A 13,003-nucleotide genomic window follows, 5' to 3' on the forward strand; every position below is an offset into this window, starting at 1 on the left:
CGGGAGCGCCGTGCCCCGGGTGCGGGGCACCGCCGTGGGCTGGCTGCCTCGCGAGCCCTGGAGCCCGGGAGAGGGCAGGTGCAGGGGACCCGGGCAGGTGCAGGGCGCCGGGAACCGCGCGGGAGGGCTCCGGCCCCTCGGGTGCTTTATTAATTCTGCAGTCGAGTCCCCAGGGCTCGAGGGCTTTCCTCCCTGGCGGCGGGAGGGGGCGCTTCTGAGTTGCGTTCGGCCGCGGCGGGGTGGGGGCGGGAGTGCGAGGCCGCCCGGATCCCCAGCTCCGAGGGCGGGGGTGCTTTCCCTGCGCGCCGGGGGCCGCGGCCGGTGTGTCCCCGGGCAGCGCGGGGTTGGCAGGCGGGGGCCGGTTGTTATGGTGACAAGAGGCGGCGGTGGGGATGCTGACGGCAGTGGGCGTTGACTCGGGGCCCGAAGCGCCCGCTCGCTTCTGGCGCTCCCGGAGCCTGCGGGTCCCTCCCAACTAGGAGACTCGAGCTAATTCGCATTGCACCAAAATCGGCGCTCGCGTCAAATTCTGGCCGGGGGAGGGGGCCTCGTGGCGAAGAGAAAAAAGCTTGGGAGCCTCGGGACCGGGGACGTGTTCCATTTGGGAGCTAGACTCTCGGCGTTACTGGGCGCCCGGGATGCAGGTGGATTCGGGGACCGCCTGGCGGGGGCTCCGTGCTCCACGCGGGCTGCCACGCTCCCCGGGCTGGAACTGCCAGCAGGTCTGGGCGGGCCTGGCTGGTCTTCACTCCCATTTGGCCCCTCGTGGCTTCACCCTCTCTCCTCCCGCCCAAACCCAGAGACTTAGTGTAAAGTGAAGGTCTGTCCCCGCACCCTTCTCGAGGGGAGGGCTGCCCCTCCTTAGCCGTACCTGCGGCCGGGCTTAGTAGAATACATTGCGGCGGGATTTGTCCCTCGAAACATCCTTTCCCACGGGCTGGAGAGACGAACTCAAGAGTTCCCTCTGGCCTCCCATCTCGGAGATTCTCTTTTGACTGCCCACCCTTCTCCTATGTCCACGTGTCAGCGGGGGGCCGCGTGCAGATCCCCATCCCCGACCTGAAGGGACTACCTCTTCTTTCAGAAAATAGTAGTTTTCCTTGTATCCAGACTATCGCTCCCGTAGGGCCCCTCGGCTGAGTTGTGTAAACAGCCTGTCTCTAGATTGTTGACACCGGCCCCATTTTCCCAGGACTGTTCCAATTTCACTTTAAAGTGGGGGGAAAAATCTACTCCCTGAAAAGGAAACTTCATCCATCCTGGGTCTGACAGGGTGGATGCAGGCCCAGGGCTCTCCTGGAAGTCATCAGGACCCTTCTTACAACCCTTTACTCCCACTCTGACCCCCAGGAGGTCATAAGATACCCTGGCTACCCCATCCCTCACACCTCCACGCTGGTTTCCAGTCTTTCTGGGGCTATTAGTTCCAGGCTCTCCAGGCTGGGGAGAGCGAATTTGGTCTTACTTGGCTGTTAGAAACACAGACTAAAGGGACAAACACAACTTCCAGGACAAGTTTCCTAGGAAACAGGAAGATGGGGCATATACCTAAAGTGCAAGGCAAACAGCACCTCTTTCAACAAGAACTGGATTTGAGCAACTAGAATATTTTATTTCTATCAAAGTTTCAGTAATATGAAGAGTTAAGTTCGGGCATTACCTTCCCATGCTCTACTGGAAGCATCTTCTCTTCTTCCCCGCCTTCCCTTCCACTCTCCTCCGTACTCAGTTCTTTCCTCTGTTTCACCCTTGCTCCTTGCCTAAGGACCAGTGTCCAGAGCTCTTGAAAACCATTCCCAGTCTCAGCTCTTGTCCCCAAAACTAAAGAAATGCTGATGTTCTCTTTCTCCCAATGGAAAACAAGCAGTTGTCCAGAAGGAGCAAAAGTGAAGGAAAAGCAGGGGAGCATGGCATATGGCTCTGTGGCCGTGACTTTACCTACCAGCCTGTCAGGTCCATGAGGTCAAGGAACACATTGCCTTTTGCACCACTGTATGCCCAGCACCCAGCATGGTAACTCACACATAGTAACTGGTGGATGAATGGGTGTCAGGTGGATAAAGAAATGAAAAAGAATTAGGACAGTTATTTGACATTTGTACTGGTTGAAAGGCTATAGAGAATTTTCTTTCTCTTCCAAACTGTAATGATGTTCATTCAGCATTATGAAGTCATAGTCAGCTGGACCAAGTCCCAGAGGAAAGACGCAGATATTTAATGCGGAACTGAGGTGGCCAGACCCAGAGGAATGGATCCCAAAGGAGGTAGAAATAACAAAGACAACTTGCCTGGCTTTAGTATGGTCTTTTCTCCCTTACTGGACTCCATGTGAAATAAAAGCTCTTGATCCTGGAAATTGCCATAGAAAACAACCCCACCATTTCCTAAGAACGGTTATGCCTTAGACTATACACGGCCTAATTCCGTTCACCCAGGGGCCCTCGCGTGGACTGTTATCCAGTAACGGACCGTTCCCTCCAGCCTGGCATGTGTTTCTAGAGGAAAAGGCAATGGCTGCCAGGTTCATCATTCCATCCCACTTCCACGGTCAATCAGTTATTATCTGTCCTTCAAAAGCTGTCTGTTCCCTCAAGAATTCGACTCTAGAAGGCTCTGCCACACATTCTGGATGACTAAAGTTAGGTCCTAAGTCTTTATATTTGCTTAAAGCTCTTATAATGTTCATGAAAGAGCCCAAAGAAGAAGTGCTTTTAATAACACATCATTAAAGAGTTACTAATACTATGCCCACTGAACTTTTCTCCCACCAGCCCTCCTGCTAGTAGATCAGGATCATGGGCACCTGGGCAGATGGTGTAAGGGAAATAAATATTATGTGGAGCAGATTCAGAGATTAAATCTGAATTTTTCTAAATTATCTCTATTCAGCCTTTAATACCTAAGGTGAGAAGCCAGGAAGGCAAGTTGGGGTGGTACAAAGAACTAGAAATCCTGGAAATTGGACTTAAGCCCCAGGTCACAAAATTTGTAAAAGCCCTTGGCCTCCTTGGGCAGGTAAAATGCACACTGTTGCAGGTTTAACAGTCCATAAACTCGATAATTTTTAGGACTTGCCAATCAATGATTTCTCTTCATCTTATGAAAAGCTCATCAAGAATATCATTAATCTTTGAAATTTTAAGAACCCTTTGGTCCAAAAATGTATTGATCAAAAATATTTTATTAGATGACCTCCCATAGATACACTCTACATGAAAGAACTTAAATCTCAACAAGAAATATTGCAGGGAAAAACATTTCCTTCTCAAAAGGTAGGTGCTATTCTTTCCATCAAATGGATTATTTGACAACATTTTGATATTAGAGCCTCTTCTCATAAATGCTGCAAAAGTTTTAGCATCTTAACTGGTATACTTAGTTCTCAGAATAGGTAGAAGAGTTACTAGAGCATATGTTTTATATACTGATGATTAATGTAAGTCACGTACAGGTTACAGGACAATAACTCGGGGAAAAGCATAGCTGAGAAATCACAAAGAAAGGCCGCCTTTGCAAAAAGCAGCTTGTCAGAGAGGCATAGCCAAGAAAAGGAACTGGTCAAAAGAAACTGAGCATGTTCCAAGGAAAATTCCAGGTAGCCTGCTAAATGTCTAAGGCCCACTCCTCAACACAAACCTCTTACAAATAGCTATTCATGGAGGAACTCATCTCGTTCACATGATGATGAAAAGTCAAGGTAGAACCAGCACAAAATCGTTACAAAATTCCTCCAATTAAAACCTAAAACAAAAAGGGGGGGGATAGGAAAAACAGTGGCAGTGAAGACTCAACAGCCCAAAAAAAAAAAAAAGTCACTATAGAAAGGGTAAAGTTTGTGATCAAACATAACATAATTTACAAAAAAAACTATAAAATAAAGAAAGATGCATTTGCTCAGGAAAGATAGGGCCAGTCAACAGGAGAAATTAAAACATAAGCTGGAGAGCTCAGAAAGGCAGTCGGGAACAGTAAAACCACCATAGATACAAAGACTGTCTTGGAAAGAGCACAAGGAAAATTGCTAAAACCCTTTTAACTGATTTAGGGGACAAATCAAGAATAGTGGGGAAAATAAAATAGAACAACGATTCGCTAGAACATTATGTGAAACACAAAGGAAGAGCAACATATCCATAAATGGTATCCCTTCTGAAGAAACTGAAATAATGAGACAAAAAAATATTTAAAGATGTTATTCAAGAAAACTTTTCAGAAAAGAGGAAAGCCTTTAATGGACAGACTGAAGGGGCACAGCATGTACCAGAAAACAATGGGTGATCAATATCAAGATGTTTCCTAGTAAAATTTATCACTAAAGAAATAATCCTTTGAGGGCGCCTGGGTGGCTCAGTCCATTAGGCGTCCGGCTTCTGCTCAGGTCGTGATCTCACAGTTCGTGGGTTCGAGCCCCGCATCAGGCTCTGTACTGGCAGCTGGCTCAGAGCCTGGAGCCTGCTTCGGATTCTGTGTCTCCCTCTCTCTGACCCTCCCCTGCTCACACTGTCTCTCTCTGTCTCTCAAAAATAAATTTTAAAAAAATTAAAATTTTTTTAAAAAAAGAAATAATCCTTTGATTTTTTAAAATAATTTATTGTCATGTTAACGATTTCCAAAGAAAAAATAATCAAGTCACATGCATCAAAGAAAAAACTGTATCAGTCTGTTACAGACTTCTATAGCCACAGCCAATGATAGAAAACATGTTTACAAAGTCCCTAAGGAAAGTAATTGTCACATAAGAATTTCATTAGCTAACATTTACTGCATTCATTTTATGCATCAGCCCTGTTCTAAATGCTTTACCATATTTATTTATTAGTCTTCACATCAATTCTATGACGCAGGTAATATCCTTCTCCACATTTCAATGTGGAGCAGATTGAGGTTAGAAAGGCTAACTAACACACCCCAGATCACACAGCAAGAGTGAATAGAACCCAAGTAGCCTGGCTCCATCCAGAACCCTGCTTGTAACTAGGGCATCGCCAAATAACGGCCTCAGATGAACACTGAGAAGGTATTACTAGAAGGACGAATGGATGTTGAGCAAGCAAACAGGAGAGATGTCCACTACGATGTGAAAGTGAGAGAGAGTGGATAGTTGTCCAAAACCAAACTACCAGAATCAAATGCCTGCTAAATCCATAAAAGTATCTTTTTTCCCCCCACTTTTTCAAATCTTTAAGGGACTTTTAAGCAAACACACACCTTGGATAATTTCTAGTGGACATGGCATTTATCTTTAGACCCGAGACAAGAGTGAGACCTTGCCTGACAGTCTCTTGGACCTGGAGTTTGCTTCCTCTGTAAGTGACACTGAGTCACAGTCTTGTCAGTTCATGTTAGAATTAAGAGTCTATTCTTATCTAACTCACTGAAGTGCATTTGGCAATAGGCACAGGTGCATTTATAAAATTAAGTAAACTATAAGTAGTAAATATGCTGCTTCTTCTATGGGGAACCAGCCTAAACAAAAATGGCACCTCCCCTGATTTTCTACCCAAAATGGAATCTACAACAGACATTGAAATAGAACTTCCTCAGTTTATGCTGGAACTAGTTATATTCCACACCACTGAGGGAGGTACATTTGATGATTTACATAAATGTGTTTACAAAACCTGAGGGCATTGAGTCAATACACTGTCTCCTATAAGCTGAGCCAGACTTAAATAACTAACTACAACAGTTTCAAAAAACTGCCCATAAATGTTGATTGTCTCCAAAACCTCCTATCTTTTAAAAAATCGTTTCTTGTAAAGATGAGTAATTGTCAAAGATGGGAGCCTGATTATACAATGTTTTCTTTCTTTTTTAGCTATTTGAACCACAAACATGTTTGAAATATAACAGTTACTTAAACAGTGTTGAAAAAGGAAATCAACCTTTTAAAATGTCTTCCAATAGTTGGTAAATTAACAGTTCTGGTATATCTGGGAGCATTGGGACATGGAACTGTAACACCTTATAGTGGGTTGACCTGAATTACATCCGTAAACTATTTGTGGAGCGCCTTATTTTCTCTGTGAGATGTTTGTTGAGCTTGTACTTTGAAATAAGACACTCTGGATAGAAAAATAAACTAAGCACAGTTCCACCCTCAAGATGTTCAGCATCTGAGAGACATGGAGATGTAAGCAGCAAGAAAAAAATGTGATTAAGGCCATCGTGGGAGTTTGCCCAGAGACTAGTGGGGAAGGACAGAATTGAGAGGATCCACCTTCCTGAAGATGTGAAAAGAAGCTTCACAGAAAGACACTTTTGAACTGAGTCTGGAAGGATCTGGAAGAATCTGACAAGCAGAGAAGGGACGGTGCAGATTTCAAACAGAAGGAGAAGCACATTTAAAGGTACAAAAATCTAAGAAAGTTGTATCCGTCTGAAAAGCTTGGTGTCAATCCCAGGATCGTAGTGGCTCATAAGGACAACAGTTTGTCTCTCACATCCATCGTCAAGTGGGTGGGGCCTGCAGGCAGAGCCTCCGCCATCTGAAGCGCTGCCAGTCGCCATGAGGAAGGGAAATCCAGCCGGTCTTGCACCCATAGTTAACTGTCTTGTCTTGGAGTTGATACACATCACTTCCACTCCAAGCATTGGCCAGAACTATCGACACAGTCTCTTCCAACCCCAAAGGGGATAGGGAAGTGCCATCTTGCTGTGGACCCAAAAGCCAGAAGGAGATTTGGCAAAAGCGCTACGGGCCACCACAAAGGCTGTGCGTTCTGGAACCTGTGCTATGCGTGTGTCGACACAGTGCAGCAAGCAGAGAGGGGACACAGACAAAGCTGCAGGAAATCTAAGGGCCTGTTTGTGAAAGCCCTCACTTGCTCTTCCTTTGAGCTCCCAAATAAATTTTTTAAGTGCTTCAACAAGTACGACAACCAAGGTTGAAAACCTAGCAACACCCCACCCTGCATTTCAGTAATGGCTCTGTCACCCACAGAAAGAACATGGGCTTGTGGTGGCTTTTCCAATCCTGGCCAAGCAGGGCCTTAACCACAATAGGACCCTGTACCCTCTGAAGGAATTCGGGCCAACAGCTCCAGAAAAAGATGCAATATTACTTCCTGCATTCCCACTTTTGAGGTTAGTAATAGATTTCAATTTCTAGTCACTAAGGAGTCTTGAAGTCTGGGTGAAGTGTTAAGGATGTGTCAGAGATGAACTGAGGGGCCAGTGTTCTGAAATGCAATCTCCCGTTGGGGCATCTCTGCAGTCGTTAGTCTCAGAGGTAGTCAGAGGCAAGTCACTGAATCTTAACTCCAGTAGAGCTGTGGCCCTGGAATTATGTTACTGGATACACCATGCAAGTGACGTTGCAAACAGCCTGATGCAGGGAACAAGCCAAGGAGCAACTGGGTGTGCCAGTGGGTCTGGCAAGAGTCCTTTGCATGTTCAGTGTTTTTTGCTGGGGCCGGAGGGAAACAGCCGAGGGGGTGCCATGAGGGGGCGCAATGAAGGGTCGCCTAGAACAAGACTCTGGTCTAGCCTGTGTTCCAACCCGGGTGCGCCGAATGCGGAGTGCAAACCAGGGCAAGGCGTGGTGCAAAACGCAAGAACCCGGTCTCATCTGATGTCCAACACACTCCCTGACTTCAGGCATTTTCCAGTCCTTTCTTCAAATGAGGACAACATATGGGGATAGAGGAGATAACATCTGCAAAGCACTTTGAACTTCTCAGAAGAAAGGCACTAGATAAACATAAGGTATTCAGAGTATGCATCATTTTCTCTTAAGAGCTGTCATATCTGGCTCTTTGTTGTTGTTGTTGTTTTGCCTCAGTTATAAATGATAGGCCCGAAAGAAAACATATCCCCACCAAAAACATACCTACCCATGAGACTTCCACTAGATTGTGCATTTTCCATTAGATGTAAATAATCTTGGAATAACACAAGATTCTTATTTCCTCAGGGGGGTTCTAGCTGAAGGAAACCTATCCTGCCAATATATCATTCCCTGAGAGTGTCTTGGCACTGTGGCATTAATTCTTCAGAACCGAAACTTTAAGAATCTGTAACCGGAAATGTATCAGTTTTTATATTTAAACCTACAAGTGGAGACAAGTATTTGTATAAAAGCAAATGTCCTGTTACTTAATTAAAAAAACAAAAAAAGATATGCCCCTTCAAGGTGACAAGGTGTCCCTGTCGGTGCCATGGCACTATTTGCCCAAGTGTTTCTGAAAACAGGAAAGAGGAGGGGAAAATACCCAGCCAAAAGTGACAGGGCAAAAAAATCAGCTGAAGGCTTCTCAGCATTCCTGGTCCAAATGCTTTTGCCAGGGCTCACAGACGGAGGCGTCCATGGAATTTACACCTTCAGTGGACATAAACCAGCCCAGGGGATTGTTGGGGTGTTATTACACCCGTGACAAAATGTAGGCACCCTACCACCGGCCTTAAACAGACGCACTTAGGAAGGAGATCTACACGGCCGGCCACGAGAAGTCTTTCTGCCGATGAAATGTGCACAGTAACTCAGGAAGGGCCGGGGAAGCCTGGGCTGGGGGAGTCTGGGAAGCAACTCATCAGCCCTGCTCATTCTCCTCCCTAGAGAGGCCAGGCCTCCCAAATCTTATGCCCCTCAAGGTTAACAATGCTGTTTCCCGCTGAACCAGCCAGAAACAACACTGGAAGTGGGTTTATTTTTACCCTGGGCTTTGTCGTCTATCATTACGGAAAAACTAAGAGACAGGTTTTGGCTAAGTATCCTATGGAATATTCAGGATCTCCAGGCAGGATCTGGCCCTCCCTCCGCCGCATTTATCTTATTTGGAATGGCCTTCTGCTCCCTGCCAATGCTCCTCATTAGCAAAGGTATTTGTATTCAAGAGGCGGTCTCCCTGGGTCAGACACCTAAGGGATCCTGTGATGATGTCAGGATGCAGCCCTTGTGATGTCATAGCTTCTTCCATGGAAACAAATCATTGGCACCCTGGATGACATGGTATGTTTAACTGAAGGGCAGGGGGGAGGGAAGTTTAGTTATCTCTTGCAGATTTCCTCACCACACACACATAACAGGTTTTTCTCTCTGGATTCAGGTATATTTCATCTCAGGAGAGGGGTCTGCAAGATTGAAACTGTATTACCTACTGACCTGATACCTTCTCGAACCACGAGACCCAGCTGTGCAAGGCATTTGTGACTCTCCCTTACCTCCTACATCATACTCAAACTATTCATTTCTGGTCTCCAAAGGCCTCTGTTCATGGCCTCAGCATATATTTCCTTCCTCCCCTTCCTTTCCAATCAAGCAAATTTGACTGGAGCCTCTCAGAATAAATCCAGAATGACTTGGGAATTGATAACCACATGCCCAACGCTATACTGAGCCCCGACATGGTCCTTTGCTCTCTCATTTCCATATCGAATTCCAAGCTCCTTCCTATTCCAGTTGATTTCCCTCACACACCACACTACCGCCCACTCTCCTCAAACTCAACAAAGACTTCTTTTAGGCTGGCTTTTGACAGATGAGGAAACTGAGCTGTCAAACTTGCCCACAGCCACACATCTACATGGAAAAGAATGGTACCGACAGCAAAGTTCTAACTGAACAAAAACCCACTAGGATATATCACCTCCAAGTGGAAAATAAATGAAAAAGAGAGCTTTGGATGGAAGCCAAGGGTAACCATCCACGCATGACCTTTAATCTCGAATTCTCTCAAGCAGAAATCCTGACAGCAAAACCTATGTTTCATAAATAAATACATTTATTTATAAAGAAGAATTAAGCTGAGTTCAGAAACAAGAGACAGGTCCTCCCCCCCCCCCGCCCACTATGCAAAAGCAGAGCATTCCTGTGAAATCTTTCATAAGCCAAAATCATGTAAAGCAAAGAGACAATTACGATTAATTTATGTGGAAATTTTTTTGAGCATTCCAAGACCCAAAAAATAACCTCTGTTAGGCTTTCCTGATACACTAGGGCATAGCTTGTGAACAGACGCACAAAATAAATTAAGATAAAGTACAGGGACTCACAGACTCAGTTTATTTTTTTCAATAATTTTTTAAAGTTTAAAAGAGAGAGAGAGCATGAGTGGAGGAGGAGCAGAGAGAGAGGGAGACATGGATTCTGAAGCAGGCTCCAGGCTCTGAGCTGGCAGCACAGAGCCTGCGATGGGGCTCGAACTCATGACCCATGAGATCATGACCTGAACCAAAGTCAGATGTTTAATCACCTGAGCCACCCGACGCCCACGGACATGGTCTAAGTCTAGGGTGATAGATGATGAGATGTTGAGTGTAGTTCCTGAGGAAGTTGCTCAGAGAGGACCACGCTCCATGCCTGCTGCCTCTGTGATGGCTGGCTGCAAACAAAGGCTGAGCCCCATTTTTGTTTTCCATCTTTTTCTTGAATCTTCGAAAAGCAGAGGACACCTGTACCCTGGTAAAAGGCCTATAGAGATCACCACCTGGTCCTGAGAATGGCCCTCTTCTGCTCGGCTGTCTGTCCCGCGCCAGCTGAGGAAGTGGGGTTTTCCCAGCACTTCCATGAGCACTGCCCCCTCCAGGGTCTCTAGGACATTTTCCTTCCTCCAGGCATTCCCTGGGGCAGGAGTGGGGGAGTCACTGGGTAATTAAAACCCAAGAAGCAGGGCGTGTGGCTCTGATTGTGAATCAAGGCAGCCTTCACAATGCCCAGTGATAACTCAGAAAAGGGGCATTGTTCTGGAATCCATGAACTTGGCTCTGAGATGCCCCCTGCATGACCAAGCACCGAGCTTTGATTTCTTCTTCATCACCACACCAGCATCTTTCCCATCAAGTAAACAAGCATAATATAAGAATTCTATCATCCTAAACCCTCCTCCAGATCCCTGGCAGATGATCAGTGGAGGTTTTTCTCTGCTGCTCGGCTGACTCAGATCTCTCCTCTTCGTGTTGCTGCCTGGGGAGGCCGAGGTTCTAGGTTTTCTGGTTTCAAAATAAATTGGCAGGAATCTGAAGCCATGCCAATACCGCCCTCCTGCCCGCAGGCAGCTGGGTCCCAGTGGGAGGTCTCTTAGCAACCAGGCTCAAATCAAATATTTGGGCGTCTGGACACATTCTGATTGGAATGAGCTCACGAACAAAAACTTCTCTTTCCCTCAACGCAGCTACTGAGCGTTATGAAAAGATGCTGAGTCTCTCAGTTGCCTCCCGGTACTGGATGATCTGTGACTCACGCAGAACGTTAAATTAGAGGCAGCCCCGGACCTGGCAGGCCAGAGATCCGACTTCTATTTCTGGCTTGATATGCATCCTTAGACAGGACACTTGAACTTTCGGTTGCTGTGCCTACAGAAAGCCCAGAGTTTTAATGTGATCTTCTGCATGGGGCCTGTTCACCAGAAATCCGAATGTTCACAGGCTTGCAAAGGGCCTGAGCTCCAGTTCCATTTATAAGGGCACCAGGAGGAAGGAAGGTGTCAGAGCCCTCTCCCTCCATCTGCCACCTGGTCCGATCCCACCTCAGCCTTCCCCCAAAACGCCGATGGGAGGGAGAAGGGGGCCAACGGGTGCCGGCTGAGAGCTTCGCATCTTTTCCTTTCTGACCCCAAATCCCTGGTTTACGCCATTCCTGTGCACTTAGCAAAGACCAAATACTTCACGCTCTGGATGATCATTCAAATCGATGTCCTCACGCACAGGAGAGGCTTTATCTCAGCTTTCGCATCTATGAAGTGGAGCCTTTAAGCCCCTAGTCTCCTGATCTGCGAGATGGCTGGCCAGGGCTTCCACTCCTCACCACCCACCCACCCCTCCCGCCTTGGGGACCCCTCATAATGACTGACGGCACCGCCCCGCTGGCCCCTGGAGTAGCTTCCTTCTATGGGCAGAGGTGCCTAACCTCTCCCGTGAGCCCCCAAAGGCAGATGCCATGCTTTATACCACCTTGTCACCTTTTAAGTCAGCTTCCCCATGGGGCCAAATGCAGCTAGTCCTAAAGAAACACTTACTGAATTTAATGCACACCCAAATTTCACCGGCCTGAGGATGCTCAGACAGGGCCGCATGAGAGCTGTCCCCAACAGGAAATGTCCTGTTTCCTTTCCAAAGAAACGAGAAGTCAGAGGGCAGTGAAAAGAGTGTGGCTCTTCACGGTACCATGGATGCACCTCAGCCACGCTGTAGCTGCGCGGCCTCGGGCATGTTGCATAACCTTGGCCTGCGTTTCCTTGCCTGGAAAATGGAAATAACAGTAGTATCTCATTTGCTGGATGGCTGCAAGCAAATTAAATGATGAGTAACTAACTATAAAGCATCTACCACAAGGGTAGTCAATACAGGGAACTTCTTATTGTTGCCATGACTTTTCACCCAATCATTTGACCATTAAATAAAAGCATACTTGGGTTACTTAGTTGTTCTGATTACAAAATTATTTCAACTGTTTATTGGAAAAGCTGCCGAAGAGTGTGGGATAAGGGAGTCAAGTGCCCCAGCTTTTACAGCTTAAAGTAAATGATATTATTGTTTGGGAGACTACTGAATACTGAAAACTAACCATGGACTGAAGCAGGAGGGGGAGGGAGGACAGGGGTGATGGTCATAGTGGGGGTGGGCACTTGGGGAGAGAAGCACTGGGTGTTATATGGAAACCAATTTGACAATAAACTATTTTTAAAAAAGTATCTGTGGCAATAATGATTGATAGATCATTTATTAAAATAATTTTTGGGGCACCGGGGTGGCTCAGTCAATTAAGCCTCCAACTTTGGCTCAGGTCATGATATCACAGTCTGTGAGTTTCAGTCCCGCATCAGGCTCTGTGCTGACACCTCAGAGCCTGGAACCTGCTTTGGATTCTGTGACTCCCTCTCTCTCTGCTCCTCCCCTGCTCATGTTCTCTCTCTCTCTCTCTCAAAAATTAACATTAAAAATTGTTTTAAATAATAATTTTTCTCCAAGGAAATAAGAAAGTTAATCATTAGGATTCAACAGTGACCCTGAGTCCCATATTTCATGGCCTCCGTCCTTGATCTGCTTTGGAAGCAGCTTGAGCTTT

The 13,003-nt window shown here is 46.4% G+C and overlaps 2 long non-coding RNA genes across 2 annotated transcripts; both read left to right on the top strand.

The window, feature by feature from the left end:
- Positions 1-2,229: 2,229 nt before the first annotated feature.
- Positions 2,230-6,003, top strand: LOC115305703. Its single transcript, XR_003914952.1, has 2 exons — positions 2,230-2,264; positions 5,819-6,003. It is a non-coding gene; the product is annotated as an uncharacterized LOC115305703 (long non-coding RNA).
- A 2,877-nt stretch (positions 6,004-8,880) lies between these two features.
- LOC115305701 lies at positions 8,881-9,311 on the top strand. Its single transcript, XR_003914950.1, has 2 exons — positions 8,881-8,950; positions 9,048-9,311. It is a non-coding gene; the product is annotated as an uncharacterized LOC115305701 (long non-coding RNA).
- The last annotated feature ends 3,692 nt before the right edge of the window (positions 9,312-13,003 follow it).

The sequence above is a fragment of the Suricata suricatta genome, chromosome 10 (assembly GCF_006229205.1).
Source record: "Suricata suricatta isolate VVHF042 chromosome 10, meerkat_22Aug2017_6uvM2_HiC, whole genome shotgun sequence".
NCBI classification, from domain to species: Eukaryota; Metazoa; Chordata; class Mammalia; order Carnivora; family Herpestidae; genus Suricata; species Suricata suricatta.